We start from the raw sequence: 15,791 nt of genomic DNA, 5'->3' as shown, positions 1-15,791 counted from the left end.
CAGACCTCAGTGGCATCAGCTTGTTTTTTGATATGTGTAAGCAACTGGGAGGCAAAAGTGGACCTATGCCACTTTGATTTTTCTCTTGGGCAGTTGAGAGACCAACTGACACCAAGCTAAAGTACAAAATAATTTACAGACCAGGGCATTTAGAAATAGGAGATTTATATATTGGAAAATTTGCTGATCACTTCTTTACTCTTCGGTGCCTGCTTTATTTTTGATGGCAGCAGGCTAATATGGAACATCCTTGGAAATAAAAGGCACTAGGTGGGTTGATTCAGCCCTCTAGGTTTGCTTGAAACAAGCCTAGTGGCTTTCTCTCAGTGTCTTAGGAGTATGTAAGTCCACCTTCCCTGGGGACCAGAGCAGCCTCAGGTGAGCTTCTCCTCATCATGCTCATTCAGCCATGCAGCTTTGAGTGGGGAAGAGCAGAGCAATTTCCCTTGCTAATATCTGTCATTTCCCTGGACTTCCAGAGAAAAGACTTTGGCCTCTTCAGGGATCTGCTTGATAGAGCACTGTGGGATAAAGCCTTGGAGGGAAGAAGGGCCCAAGAGAGCTGGTTGATATTCAAGAATCACCTCTTCCTCCACGCTGAGGAGAGATACATCTCAACAAAGAGAAAGTCAGACAAAAATGCCAGGAGGTCAGCATGGATGAAATATTTGCTCCTGAACAAACTCAAACACAAAATAGGAAGCAAGGATTGTTAGCCTGAGAGGAATAGAAGAAATTGTCCAAACAGACAGGTATCAGGTTATGAAAGCTAAACCCTGATAGAATTGAATCTGGCCAGGGACGTCAAGGGCAACAAGAAAAGTTTCTATAGGTACATCAGTGATAAAGAGTAGGGAAAGTGTTATGAAAAAATTCTTTTCTCAGATGGTGGTGAAGCACTGGAACAGATTGCTATGGGAAGTTGTGGATACTCCATCCCTGGAAGGGATGGCCAGGCTAGATGGGGCCTTGAGCAACTTGATCAAGTGAATGGCATCCTTGCACATAGCAGGAGGGTTTGAAACTGGGTGATCTTTGAGGTCACTTCAAAAACTACCCATTCTATGATCCCATGATTCAGTCCATGACCTGATCAGATGTATCCATGAGTCGTAAATGAACTGGTGGAGGAAGTTGCTAAGTCACAGTCCACCATATTTGAGAAGTCATGGGAGTCTGGTGAAGTTCCCTCTGACTGAAAAAGGAGAAACATAACCCCTGTTCTTAAAAAGGGAAAAAGGCTTCAAGTATGTGTCACCATCACTGAACCAGAGTGTGGAGGATGCAGGGCTGCTTTTAAGTCGCTAAGAATAAGGTATGTGATGGAGTGGCAGTGGACACTACTCTATGCAAACATTGGTTCAGTTTAATAGCAGGGAACTAACTAGCTGGAAGGCTGCACAGTGCCTCCAGATTAGCAATTGGCATGGTAGGGGTCATGACAAAACAGCCAGAGTTGGAAGGATGCTATTTTCAGAGTCCAGCTATATATTTCTTTTGCCAAGGCCAGGAGTAAAAAGATCCCAAGCATGCTGGACATTAGAAAGCGAATTCCTTGAAAGACATGTTCACTAAGCTGTCAGGGAGCTGTTAGCAGGGAAAGGACAAGCAGACAGACAGACTCCCACAGGGGCCTGAAGAAGCAGAGCATGCCTCTATACTAGAAAGAGGTCAGAGGAGCAGCTAACCCTGGAACTGTGACAAATCCTACGTCTCAATCTCTTCTACACCCTGGCTTTTCCATCCCTCTAATCCTCTTTGTCACCTGTCCCCAGGCTCCCATTATTCTTACCATAACTCCTTTTCAATCTGAAATAACCAGAATGGAACAAAGGTCTTCAATTTATATAATGGAACAAAAATAATACTAAAAATTCTCCTCCACAGAGTCTGAGATAATGACCAGCCTAAAATAGCAAAGTTTTCAGTAAGCTGTCTGGACCTTTGTTTTTTCTAAATGGTTTCAGTTAATTCAGAACCCAGCAATGCGTATGGGTAGTTCAAATGGTATCTCTCAGTGTGCATTACCTTGCAGTTGTTCTCTGCCATCTCAGTGCCAGTTCTCCTCATTGATTATCAGAGGAGGTACGAGTGCAGCAGCTGATGTTTTTCAACAGGATATAAAGAGATGGCTATTCTGGGAGTAACAAGGCAGGGGTCTAAAGAAACAGGAGTACTGGACTCTTAGGAAAGCACTAGATACAGCTTATGTAGGAAAATTTAAACATATTTAAATTTCACAGTGTTGATATTTTTGCTGCGTTCACCACCCTCTCCTATTCCCACTCCAGGCAGGCTCACTATGACTGAAACACAACAGCGTGCATAGATAAGGAGTGACAGTGCTACTGCCAAGGCTTCTGACTTTATCTAATTTGGAGAAGTGGTATCTTCTGCAATTCCTTGGTTCCCAGCCCTGAAAGTGTTGGGAGTGGCATCTGTCAACTGCGAAAGAGAACCTTCATCCTGAACCAGAGATGGCTGGGAGAAAGCAATTCAAAAAGGCAATACAGCTGTGATAAGTCACATGCTGCTCTTGGACCAAGCAGGGTGATGGGACAGATCTCCTCCCTGCAGTCACCTTATGGAAGTGGCTGCTGGTTTTCCTTTCTTCTGGGCTTGATCCTGTCTCCACTGGGAATGGGAAGACTAATTTTCCCTTTTCTGTGTCCTCTCACCTTCTTTTTTCCACTGATGTTGCTAAGGTGTTGGCTTCTGCCACTGATGCCTGCTGTTTGAGGCTGGTGTGCCTGATACTGGGTAACAATGGTAACAAGAGACCTTTTCTTCTCCCCTATTCCTCTCCCTTGCTCCACCCTCAGACCCCTTCTCCACTTCTATGCCTATTTTCAAGCCCATGCTCCTCCTCCCAGCTGTGTCAGAAAAAAGAAAAAATATGTAATATGCAGAAAAGTCCAGAGTATTGACATTGCTGCTAATTTCAGCAGTGACTCTTTTTCAGGCTCACGCTGTGAGAGCCAACTTTTATTGCCCATTATAAAACAATATCTCCTAATAGTGGGGGTGCAGTGCTCTTTGCTGCCAATAAGAGGACATTTAGCCTGGAAATTTGTGAGTGTAATTTATTGTCAAGCATGCCCCATGCACACACACACAGGTAATGATGGTGTTAGCTGTCTGACAAATTACAGGGCCTTGCACATTTGACCTCCTCCCCTGCCCTGAGTGCGGTATCGCATCTCCCAGGGGGTTCATCCTGACATCCCACCTCGGAGCAGCTTCCAGCTGCTGCCATTTTGGATATCCTGCCTATTTATTTCTTTCCAAAGATCCTCCCTGCTCTCACCCCTAGGGTTATTCTATTTTCACTGCTACTGTATGCAGGGCTCAGTTTTGTGCCAAGTTTTGCTTGAGGATCAAATACCCTATAATTTTACTGAGTAGAACTGTGAACTTCATAACAGTGGTGGAAGGGAGAACATCAAAGACTTCTGCCAAGACCTTTAGCTTTTGTCTTTAGCCCTGAGTATTCTCCAAATAGCAGACTTCAAAGCTGAGACCTTTTCCTAGGTACAGGAAAATTATTTCAGACATTTTATGAATCACTTTGGATTAATTAAGTTTAATATTTTTTTACTTCTGGTCTGTATATGGTTGACCTTACAGTAACCAGAGCTTGAGAAGTACAGAGATCTCAAAATGGTCCCAATAAAGTTTTAAATGTGTTTCCAAGCATTGCCAAAAGAGTTTTGCTTTAAAATATTCAGTGTATAATGTCTGATTCCACATAACTTTTCTCCTGGATTTTAGTAAAAGTTAAGTACTTAACTTCTGAATAGTAATAGATTAAAGTACATATTTAAACACTTTGCTGAATACAGTCCATACAAAATACATGATGTTGTATTGCAAGGTTTTTTTCTTCACCCATTCAGGGATGAAAGGACAGATTCACTAGTGGCCTTGGCATTTGTGACTAAAGAAGGCGTTTCACATTCAGATGGGTGAACAATTTATGTCACACTGTCCAATGTCCTCATGCTGTCCTTCTAGTCTGTTTGTTTATTTGAACATCTTTATCATAGCACTCAGCAAAATGCTTAATGAGACATGTTTGTATAGTAACATGATAGTAAATAATCTCAAATTACAGAGCTATGTTTTCAGAATTTCTTATATAAAGATGCTTGCATTACTAGAGCATGTTAGTAGGAGACAATCCTTAAATATATTCTAATTGGTATTTTGTGATTTTAATTACTGAATTTTGTTAACATAAGTGATAGTCCTGCTTCTCTGCCTCAGAATGTTTGGTTTTTATTCTGACCATTTCCAGGCTTATTTTCACTTGCACCAGCTTCCTTCATTTCTGTTTGGTTCAAGAAGAATCATGTCCCATTCTCCCCTGCCTGCAAAGCAAAGGCTTCCCTTTGCTCTTCTGAACCTGCACATGGCAATTATAATCAGTAATGAAAAGTCAGCAAATAACAATTTAAATGGTTGCTTTTCAGGAGAATAAATGCTGGATCCTCTTGAGCAAGCAGGGCTGGTGATGAGCCTGTCAGTCAGGGACTCTCATGCTTGGCAGGCTGATTTACCTGTCTGATGTTCCTGCTCATTCTCCATCATAAAATAAAAACACTTCACTTGTCAAACATCTTCCTTTTCTGGGATGTGTCTTACATGCGCACTGCTCATCCATTTGAAACTCAGCTGTGCCTCTAGCAGTCAAACTGACAGCTCAGCCAGATTCTGTCCTAAAGAGATTTCCCAGTAGCCCACTGAAGCATCTCAAAAACCTGGGGCCTGCACAATGAAAATATTTTTTATGCATTATATTTCTTAATAGAGAATTAACTCTTTGAAAAACAGAACAAGACTTTTGAGTTCTTTAAGGAAGGGAAAAAAAACCAGTCTTCTAAACACTGAAATATCCAGGCAAATCTTTAATGTCTCACTCCTGTAACCGCTTGTGTTGGGTAAGCAAATCCAGAGATGTGCTAATGGTGGATCTGGCCACACAGGCTCTGTGGATGAGCTTGCTCTTCAGTGACTTTAACTTTGGGATAACTCTTCAGACCATACTGCCTCACTGTTTCCTGACTGCAGCCATCGGCATTTCTCCTTGGCTCAGCTCTGAAGCTGATAGCCAAGCCTTGTTGTATGGCCAGGAGGGTCAGCCCAGGCTCCTGCCCCAAAGACAGGTGGCTCAGTAGTTCTTCTCTCATCCATCCTTTAGGCAGCAAGAAGGGAAGTGAATACAAAGAGGCTCAGCTTATATCTGTTCTTTCTAATTCAGAGGTAGAGGAGTTTGCACAAAATCACAAAATACGCTGAGTTGGAAGGGACCCACAAAGATCATCAAGTCCAGCTCCTGGCCCTGTACAGCATCATGCCAGAGAATGATACCATGTGCCCAAAAGTTTTGTCCAAGCACTTCTTGAGCTCTGTCAGGTTTGGTGCTGTGATCACTTCCGTGGAGACCCTGTTCCAGTGACAAAACACCCTACGGCTAAAGAACCTTTTCCCGATAATCAACCTAAACCTGCCCTGAAAAACCTTCAGGCCGTTACGTTAGGTCCATTCATAATTTCCTCCTGCACCTAGGTTTAGGGTTATGCCCAGGGTTAGGGTTCCAAAAGCCACAAAGCCCAGAGCTCCAGGCAGCTGCAAAAGGCATGCCAAGGGGAACACAAAACTGCCAAACGTGGCTACCTCCCCACCTTCCTGCTTGACACTAGCCTCACAACCATGCATCTTTTACACCCTCACCTAGGGTGAGGCGCGTGCCTAGGGTTAGAGTTATGCCTAGGGTTAGGGGCCTGAAAAACAAAAAGCCCAGAGCTCTACAGTGCAGCTGCAAAAGGCATGCCAAGGGGAACACAGAACTGCCAAAACATGGCACCGTCCACACCTTTCTGCATGGCACCAGCATCCTCCCCATGCATCTTTTCCTTCCTCAGCTGGGGCTAGAGTTATGCCTAGGGTAAGGGTTCCAAAAACCACACATCCCAGAGCTCTAAGCACTCTGTAGCAGCCAAAAGCATGCCAAGGGGAACTCCGAACTGCCAAAACATGGCTTCCTCCACAGCTTTCTCCTTTGAACCAGTCTTAGACCAAGGCTGCTTGTACTGCTCTGCCTTGGTTTAGGGTTAGGCCTAGGGTTAGAGTTCTGAAAACCACAAAGCCCAGAGCTCCAGGCACACTGCAGCTACAAAAGGCATGCCAAGGGGAATAAGGAACTGCCACAACATGGCTTCCTCCACAGGTTTCTTCTTGGAACCAGCCTTAGCCCAAGGCTGCTTTTAATGCTCTGTGTAGGGTTAGGGTTACACCTCGGGTTAGGTTTCTGAAAACCACAAAGCCCAGAGCTCCAATCATACTCTAGCTGCAAAAGGCATGCCAAGGGAATCACAGAACTGCCACAACATGGCTTCCTCCACAGCTTTCTCCTTTGAACTAGCTTTATCCCAAAACTTCTTGCACTGCTCTGCCTAGGGTTAGAGTTATGCGTAGGGTTAGGGTTCTGAAAACCCCAAAGCCCAGAGCTGCAAGAACACTGCAGCTGAAGAAGGCATGCCAAGGGGAACACAGAACTGCCAAAACATGGCTTTCTCCACAGCTTTCTCCTTTGAACCAGCCTTAGCTGGTTAGTTTACCATGGAGAAGTGATCCGTGCCTGTCCTTTTTCTTCCCCTAATGAGGAAGATGTAGACTGTAATGAGGCCTCCTCTGCGTCTCCTCTTCTCCAGGATGAACTGACCACTGACCAAGTGGTTTTGCTGCTCTTCATCTGTCTTCATCTCTTGATCATTCATCATACGTGTAGTTCTACTTTGGATGCTCTCTAATAACGTCTTTCTTACATTGTGGCACCCAGAACTGCCCCCAGCACTCGAGGTGAGGCCGTCCCAGTGCAGAGCAGTGCGGGACAATCCCCTCCCTTTGCCAGCTGGCCATGCTGTGCCTGATGTCCCCCAGGACAGAGTTGGCCCTCCTGGCTGCCAAGGCACTGCTGGCTCATGTTCATCTTTCCCTTGACCAAGAATGCCAAATCCCTTTTGTGGCTCTGCTTTCCAGCATTTCATTCTCTCCTCTGTCCGTACATCCAGGGTTGCCCAATCCCAGGTGCAGAGTTTGGCACTTGTTGAACTTCATGTGGTTTGTGATTGCCCAGTTCTCTAATTTGTCTCTCTGCAGGGCCTCACAGTCTTTGAGGGAGTCAATAGCTCCTTCCAGTTTTGTATCATCTGTGAATTTGCTTAGAATCCCTTCCAGTCCTGCATCCAAGACATTCATGAAGGTGTTGAAGAGCACAGGAACAGAGAACCATCACCCACCCCAGTCACTTATCTTGGTAACACAGGTACCTAGTGCTTTTTAAGGATAACTCCCTGTTCTGAGGACAAACTGTTTATTGAGAGAGCTTCTTTACAACCCTGAGTTGACTTCTGCTCTGAAGCCTCAGAATTTTTACCAGTACCGTTAGGATTTTGGGGAAATATGGGCCATAGGGCCAGATCTGTGAGACTAGAATTTGCCCAGCTTGGTATATCTGAAGCTGCCAAAACTGGACCACATCCAAGAAGCTTGGGTAATGTCAATTATTAATCCAATTGATAACTTTTACATCTTGTCCCTACTGTAAGGATAAAGAGTGACCAAACTGCAGTATGGTCAGAGTTTCTAGTGTGCACTGTCTTTTCCCCTAGCAGGTTGGGCTTCTGTTGTTCCTTAAGCTCTGCAGGTCTTCCAAATGGTCCCTCCCTGCAACTGCCCCAGCTGCAGCTCTCAGTGAGAAGCTGGTTTTGCTCAGGAATCTGGAAAATATTTTAAGGCCTGAAGTTCCTGCCATGCAAATGAAGGTGTGTTACACATCTTGTTCTGAAAAATCACCGCCATTCAATTAATCAGACAGTTATTCATCTCACACTGCAACTGTAGCCTGTAAGCCACTCATCATCTCCAGGTGTGTTGAATGAAACAATCTCATATTTAAGAATTTGTCGATGGTATAGCTGATGCAATGATTTTGACAAAGATTTTCCAGCATGGGATTTTACAATGCATATTTCTTCCTATGACCTGCAGGGAGAAGACAACCTTAATAACTTAAACATTATGGTTTTCCTCCTGTAGTTTATACCTGGGAAAGAGAAACACAGGGTAAATTAAGCGATTTTCCTGTGTTCACTTGGGAGGACAGTTGGAAAACTGAATTGAAATCCAGTGTTCAATTCATCAGCTCATACTCTGTGCAATATTGCCCACAATGGAGACTCCCAGTGTACATAAACTGTGGTGCAAAAGGGAGCACAAGACTGATTTCAGAAGATGATGCAATGCTTCTCAAGCTCAAGGCTGATGGAGTAACAGGAAAAGCTAACTGTAGAGCAAAGTTACCTTATCCTATTATCTCTGAGGAGACAGAAAGCAACTACTGACAATATGAAGCCACCACTTTCTGTGGCCAAATGCTGCTCCAATTAGCAGTTGGTTAATATTTAATATAACATATGTTTTAGCATTACAGTAATGTACCAGGACAAAGGGCATCACTATTTTGATAAGTGGTTGAACTTTCAGCAGCAGAGAGGGAAGGCAGAAAGGAGATTTTTATTTTCAAAGTAAATTAAAGGATTGGCACACACTATGCCCCAAAATTCTAATTTCCTTTTTTTTCTACAATTATTTTAAAGACAAACCAGATGACTCTTGGGTTGGCTGAAGACCTTAGCCTATGATTACTCATTTGAAAGCTTTTGCAGCTTAACAAATTACCACCCATCTGGTAAGCCATCCTATCAAGCCCCATGTGTGCTCTTAGCCATCCTGATATCGTGAATTAAAGCACATCAGCATCAGTGGGTTGGCCTGTCCCTCAGAGGTGCTAATGCCATGTGTTTGGAAGGGTGACAGCACCCTTTGGCCAGGTGGTAGGAGCACACAGCCATCTGCTGAACTTCTGAAACATGTGGCAGAAAGGACTGGGAGTTATTGTCATATCTCCACCTTCTGCAAGACAGATCCTGTGGGGTAAAGAAATGACAGGAGCTGCAGTCACAAAGCTTTCTGGGATCTGACCCAGCAATACCTCTGGCACACACCTACAGTCTCTCCCACATGTCCAAGCCTGATAAATCACACCAAAGGCAAATAATAATGGCCAGCTGTTTGGTTCATTGGACAACAAAGGTTTTCTTATCCATTACAATTACTTAATTGTTTTAAGAAGGCCTCTAATTTGCAGATTGTACCTTGAGTCAGCCTGCATGGATGGTGCTTGATGAAATTGACTCCCCACATTAATAAGAAGGGGCAATGCCATGGTGTTCTTGTAGCCTGCATTTTCAGACTAACTAGCAAACATCAGAGAGTGGCAGGACAAGGGGACAGTGGCGTTGAAGACATTGATCTGAGCTACAGGTCTCTCAGAGAATTGTGCTGCTTTCTGCTGTAGACACAGTCAAATATGCCAAATGGCTGCTAACATGTAAATATTAGCAGTCAAGGTCACCTTCCAAGGGATACCAAACAGTGTGCCCCAGGCAGGCCCCATTAGTGGCAGCACTGACAGCATTCCTATCGCCATCTCCTCCCCCAGTTCTTTGCTCCGTGCTGAGAAATATTCCAGAGGCAAAAGTCTTTTCCATCTGATTCTAAAAAGCTGCTCCCTTTTCCCACCCAGACGAGGCTCAAGTTTAATAAAAATCCTCATTAGTTGTCATCTAAATACACAGGAGTTCCATGCCAAGTATTGCAGCTGAGTTAGGGAAAGCCAAAGCATGTTCTAATTAAAGACGGGGCCAGAACAATACCTTGGGTCACAAGCCTATACTTCATGGAAATCGGGATCCAAGCTCTGAATGCCATTGATTAGAATGATCTCTTCACTCAAAGCCCTGGGTACTACCTGGCAGCATTATTGTAAACCCCTAAGATCAACCCATTGATTCAGCCACCCTGCATAACATGGTGGAGTTTCTCTGGCTGCTTCATTTTAATTATGGGATGGGAACCTTTAATTAATACAACATGACAGTGAAAATATAATCAGTTGTGTGGCCCCTGTTGTTTGTTCACATGTTAATTTTGCATGCTTTTTTTTTTTTTTTTTAACACGCTTGTTTTGTAATTTTGTGCAGTTATGCATGAAAGCCACTAGTAGCAGCAACCAAGTGTTCCACAAGGAGCCCGGGGGAACAGGGTGTTAATAAGTGCTGGGTTTGGCTCCTGAGGAGGCACAGAGGTGCTTGGAGATTGTATAAAACAAACAAGGTAGCTGAGTTTTTCTGCTAGCATGATCATTAGGGAAGGACTAAAAATCAATGATATCTTTTATTTCTGACTTTATGTTTCAGGGTCAACAATGTACTGAGATATGTGGGATCAACAAGACACAGGTTTCCCATGTAATTTTCCCATGGTTATCTCTAGTAAAAGTGATTCATTTTTTTAAAGAAAATCTCCATTCTGCAGCAAAGATGAACTGTTAAATGGCTGTGAGGCCTGGAGTACAAAAGAGAAATCCTAAATTTGAAACTCTGTGGCCAAGTATGGTCATCTTCCCTTGTAACTTAAAATGCAGAGTTGCTCCCTGTTTAAAATTAGTTTCTTACTGTGCTTTTGTAATGAGGTGTTCCACCTGCACCACAGCTTCCTTTCTGTCCAGAAGAGCTCTTGGGTTGCAAAATCCTGTGACTTTGAGCAGTGGAGATGCTGGTAGCAAAAACTGAAGCTGGAGCTTGAACACATGATCACATTCCCACAAAGTCCTCAAGACACAGGTTCATGTTAGCACTTGGCTATTGACAAAATACCAACTTGCCAAAACATATTTTTCTATTGAGCCTATGAGTTTTGGACATGCTGAAAGTAATTTCACTGAGCTTCATGAAAATTTCAGCAGAAATAATACTTCTTAGCTGATTCCGCTTGCCAGTAGCACATAAAAAGCTCTAAGGAGTCAACGCAAGCTTTAAAAGTTGCTTTTCAGAATGGCATTTGTGTTGCACGGTGAAAAAGTAAGAAAAATAAATTTAATGTTCCAATGGTCTTAAAAAATTCAGCTTCTTTTATTTTTCACTAAGCAATATTTTTCCATGAACCACCTAGCAACTCTTGGTCATGGAATTAGGACCAGGTGACAGTGGGTGTGACCACAGCCAGAGCTGCAGCTCCTGACCTGCCATTTCTGTAGGTTCAGACAGTGTTTGTGTGAAACTCTGTGACAAGCTCTAGTCAACCACATGCACACAGCGCTATTAGCTACATGCAGCACAAAGCACCGGGGCTTCTGCTAATGGTAATTGTGTGATGTTGATAGCAGACTAGAACTCCAACAACCTTTAGAAAGCAGCTGAAAGCTAAAAATCAGAGCTGATGAACAAACATTAATATTTCCTTCAGTAATGTGAGACTCCTGTGAAGATTTACATAATTAATCTTCAGCAACAAAACATTTATAGTGCAGTTTAATAATCTGGGAGATAGACAGGTCATATTAATTACTATCTTGCTTCCTGGTTTTAAAAGCAATTGTTTCCAAGCTCTTAGTTTAGAAGTGAATAGCTTGTATCAGCTTGAAGACAGCAAGTGTGCAGATGATTAATGCCTGACTGCTTGGCACTAACTGCGGATCTGTGAGAGGGGTCTAGGCTCTTGCACTGCCACAGGCTCTACGCATGACTGGGGGGAGAAAGTGGCTTTGGACACGGTTCTGCATTACTGATATCCCAGCAACTAATCTCTGTTACCCCAGTTGCAGGTTCCATCACATCCCTCCTACAAATATAAACTAATTCTGGGGCTCTTTTCTAAAATACATGTGTAAAACTGTGTGTGGTTTGCAGTTTTTCATAGAGCTTTTTTTTTTTTTTTTTTTTTTGCTTGATTATTGGTTTGGTTTCTTTTAAAGAAACTTACTTGAATTCTTTTTTTGTTGTTAAATCCTATTGTGTCACAATCTAATGAAGAGATGGTGACTTCTTGTGGAAGGAAGGAAAGGAGAAGGGTACAGCTGGAGAGGGATTCTTGGTCATTGTGAATAACTTGTTGCCAGCCTAACTATATGAAGGCTTTTGTAACTCTCCCATGCAAGGCAAGTGTAGAAGAAGGATTTCAAGGACAAAAACAAGGCATTTTTTGCACCTGTTTGGGGACATGCCATTTGAAACTCCAGGTGTTATCATGGAGGAAAATATGGTATGAAAGAAAATGGACTTGTCTGAGATTCAAACGGGGCAGCAGAGATGAGAGCCATGGGCAAATGTGAGACAGAAATCATCTTCTAAGTGTTAAAAAGAAAATGACAGCCCAGCGACAAGCAATATCTTTACACAACAGAGCAACGACAGCCAGTGGAGGGATTCACAATGAGAGGTGACATGAGCAAACAGACTACAAAAATTATTTTTGCAGTGGTGCTCAGAGGAATACTGGCAAGGCAAGATTGTGTTAGTGCTAAAGTAGAGGATGCAGCAAGAACTGAGACTCCAGTTAATGAGCTCCTGGTTGAGGGTTTTATTGTGTAACTGGATAAGGAAGTTAGATTTTATTTTTACTTTAAAAAAGGGTGAAATTTAAGCTAGGGGATGGGTGTGAGAAGCTAAAGAGAAGCTCACACACAGACAATGAGTTTGATGCAAGGTAACGGTGTTATCCAATGGCTTAAGACAGAACTGGCAGGAAAGACTGGGGTTTGACGGGAAGAGCTCTGTTGCAGCCTGGCATAACTCGCTGACATCTCCTCATGAATTGCTAACCAAATAGATATTTTAGTTTGGACAGGAAGATACCTTTTTTGTGCAGAGAGCAGATTCACTGGTTGAGGAAAGAGTCAGTCAGGGAGTGGTGTTTGCAGAACAGACAAAATTAGAGGACTGCAGGAAAGAGAATGCCAGGTCAATAGAAATAAAAAGAAGGAGAAGATTTGGTCATGATACAGGTGGGTGCATGGAAAGTTGGGATGGCTGAGGCTGCCCTGGGTCAGGGATGTGCCAGAGATGCTTGATTCCAGTTGGGCTGTGAGTAAAGTCAGAGACAGAGTGGAGCTACTGCTTTTGAGGAAGGGCCCCAAAACATCAAGGTAAAATGGGATGTATGTCAGGACAGAAGGTATGGGTCATGCCAGTGAAATACCACTTTAAATTACTATAGTTTATGAGCTAATATGAAAGAGGAGCATACTTGCTCTCTAGCTCTCATAGCCTGGCATTGTTCACTTCCTAGTTGTGTGTAAGCCAAGCTTCTCATACTGGTGACTCAAACTTGAAATGACCGCTACCTTTAAGAAGAGTAAGAGATAAAACCTATTTATAGCAGTGGACTCTCCCACCAGGCTGTACACCTGGGGCTTTCAATGGAAATAAAAGGTGGTTGGCTTTTGTGAGTCAGTCTGTTTGATCTTCTTACCTGGGTAACTCTTCAGAGTGCATGCTGTAGGAATGATTGTGTGTCTTTATATCTTGCTACCTTGGAATCTCTGCATCAGCACAAAGAAGAGCAGATTTTCACCCTATGAGAACTGGTATCCTGGCATCAGGCTGAATTAAAATGCTCTTGGGAATAGGTTTTGCTGCAGTCATTTGAGACTAGTGACTGAAAAGGAGGGGGAAAAAATCAAATAGGGATTTCGACAAATAGAATTTCAGATCTTGCATAATACCATTCAATGGCAACAGCAGGTGTTTGACAGTACTGTGAACTTCCTCAGAATGGGATCCTGCCAACATGGCTGTGATTCAGTGCAATGATTCAATGACTGCAGGACGGTATCCTGCCAACCAGCCTTCCAGCAGAAAACTGTTCACCCCACTGCAAACACTGCCAGTCCATTAGCATTTTAGATTTAGTCTCTCTGCGTGTCAGTAGAAAAAAAAATGCATCCCTCCAGGTAATGGAAGGAGGAAGGGGGGGGACGAAAATTTCCTTTTCTCCCAGGGAATAAAAGGCAAAATTATTAGTTGCAATGTTATCTCTGAGGAGGAACATGGGATATGTTTTTTTTTAAGCTCAGAGTTTGAAAAAAAAAGTTTTCCTTTTATTCTTCAGCCCTGCTTTTTCTTCCACCTCCAACCAGGAGTCTTGTCAAGAGATTCTCATCAGTTTCCACTTCTGCCTTCTAAACTGTGCAGAAATACTACCAACATCCTGAGATAAGCAAAAAAACTCAAGGAGCTGTCATTAGCATTTCCTGTTACAGAAATTTTATTTTATCACCTGGTACCCGGCAGCACCGATGCCCTCCCAATACCCACACACCAAGCCTCCCAAGCTCCTGCAGCACAGTCATGCCCTTATCAGGAACATTCCCTGACACTTGGCGTGGGTACAGAGGGGAACAAAGCTCACTCAGCTGTCACCCTCCAGCCGTGCACCAGCCTGCGGCCAAGACACATGACATGAAACCTCCTGCAAGTAAATCCATGGTTAGGGGTGCAGCATGGAGGGAGCACACACAGTTTGTCTCAGCTCTCTTCTCACTCTATTTTTCTATTGTGTAGCAGAAAGAAAAGTGAGAGTGGAGCTGAGAAGCAATTCGTGATGCTGCTGCTGTGATCTTTGTTGCAGCACAATGTTCTCATCCTTGCCCAGCTCTTTTAAACCTGCTGTAATATGAATAATGATATACTCAGCTTAAAGAGACTTTGTTAAATACTTTGCCTTTATCACAGGTGCTGTGTAAACTTCAGGGATCAAAATGGACTCTTTGAGAAGTGATTAGAGCAGGAGGGAAGGGTTTAGTGGTTTAAACACCATATTTGCAATAATTAGGCTCCCTGGAGTGATAGGTTCAAATCCTAGCAGGGTTGACTCAGCCCTTCATCCCTCTAAGGTAGATTAAATGATTTTTCTGTAGTAGGGTCTTTTGGACAAGACCTTAAAAATGCACAGGCACATGAGTTTTCTCCTTTCACTGCAAGGATGAATTTTACAGATTTATAAATCAGTGATTCAGGTTATTTTACATAAACCTAGCTGTCTGCCCAAGCACTATTTGCCAAAACCTGTCTTCACCATTGCAATGGCCATGAAGTTGTGCTCACCAGCTTCCTTCACAGAGGGGCTCTTTTGTGGTGAAACATCTAATGTAGAAAGGGACACAGTTTGGGACCAAGCAATGCAGTTTGGATGTATCCTATAACTAAAAACAACCACCAGCCTCTAGTTTTTAGTTAACTCCTTAAAAATTAGTATTTTTTACTACACAGTGCTCTTCTCTAACTTGAAGGTGACTAACCCAGTCATGAGTCAAAGCAGAGCATGGGCTATTGTAGTACCATAGGCTGAGGGAGAGTTAATTCTGTCTTCTTTTTTTAAAAAAATAGGAAAAAAATTATATTCCTAAGGTAATTACTGTTATGGAGGGAAAGATGGGAGGCATGACTTTTCTTCTCATTTTTTGGTCTGCTTAGGAAGCCAAGCCCATTGTCACTGGGGAGCAGTTCAAGACAAATGCTCAGAGCAAAGCTTTGGGAGTCCCCTTCAGAGAAGGGAAAAGAAGATGAATCATGGAATAATTTAGGCTGAAAAAGACCTTTAAGATCATTAAGCCCAACCATTAACCCAGCATCCCCAAGTCTTCCAGTAAACCATAGCCCTAAATTCTAATTGGTTTTGGCCCCTTTTTTTTGTCCCTGTGTAACCTCATGCGATATCCTTGTAGTCTTCCTAAGTTGTTGCCCCTTCTTCCAAAGGTAACTTTCTTCTTTAATTTCAGCCAAAGCTCTCTGTTCAGCCAGGCGTCTCCCACACCGGCTTGTCTTTTGGCACATGGGAGTGGTCTGCTCCTGCACCTCTAAGATTTCCTTCTTGGAGAATGTCCTGCT

At 43.2% G+C, this 15,791-nt stretch overlaps 1 long non-coding RNA gene across 2 annotated transcripts in view; it reads left to right on the top strand.

The window, feature by feature from the left end:
* LOC137470538 (uncharacterized) overlaps positions 1–14,099 on the top strand; it is a 40,013-nt gene extending 25,914 nt beyond the window's left edge. Inside the window, exons 4-6 of one of the 2 annotated variants that reach the window (XR_010997114.1) lie at positions 7,162–7,318; positions 10,107–10,239; positions 10,323–14,099. This is a non-coding gene — a long non-coding RNA (uncharacterized lncRNA). The remainder of the gene's footprint in view (positions 1–7,161; positions 7,319–10,106; positions 10,240–10,322) is intronic. The other variant, XR_010997115.1, reaches the window with a different exon arrangement.
* Positions 14,100–15,791: the final 1,692 nt, after the last annotated feature.

Source organism: Anomalospiza imberbis, chromosome 3, assembly GCF_031753505.1.
Source record: "Anomalospiza imberbis isolate Cuckoo-Finch-1a 21T00152 chromosome 3, ASM3175350v1, whole genome shotgun sequence".
Taxonomy (NCBI): domain Eukaryota; kingdom Metazoa; phylum Chordata; class Aves; order Passeriformes; family Viduidae; genus Anomalospiza; species Anomalospiza imberbis.
The sequence above is the reverse complement of the archived record's forward strand: the minus strand, read 5'-3'. Positions and strand labels throughout refer to the sequence as shown.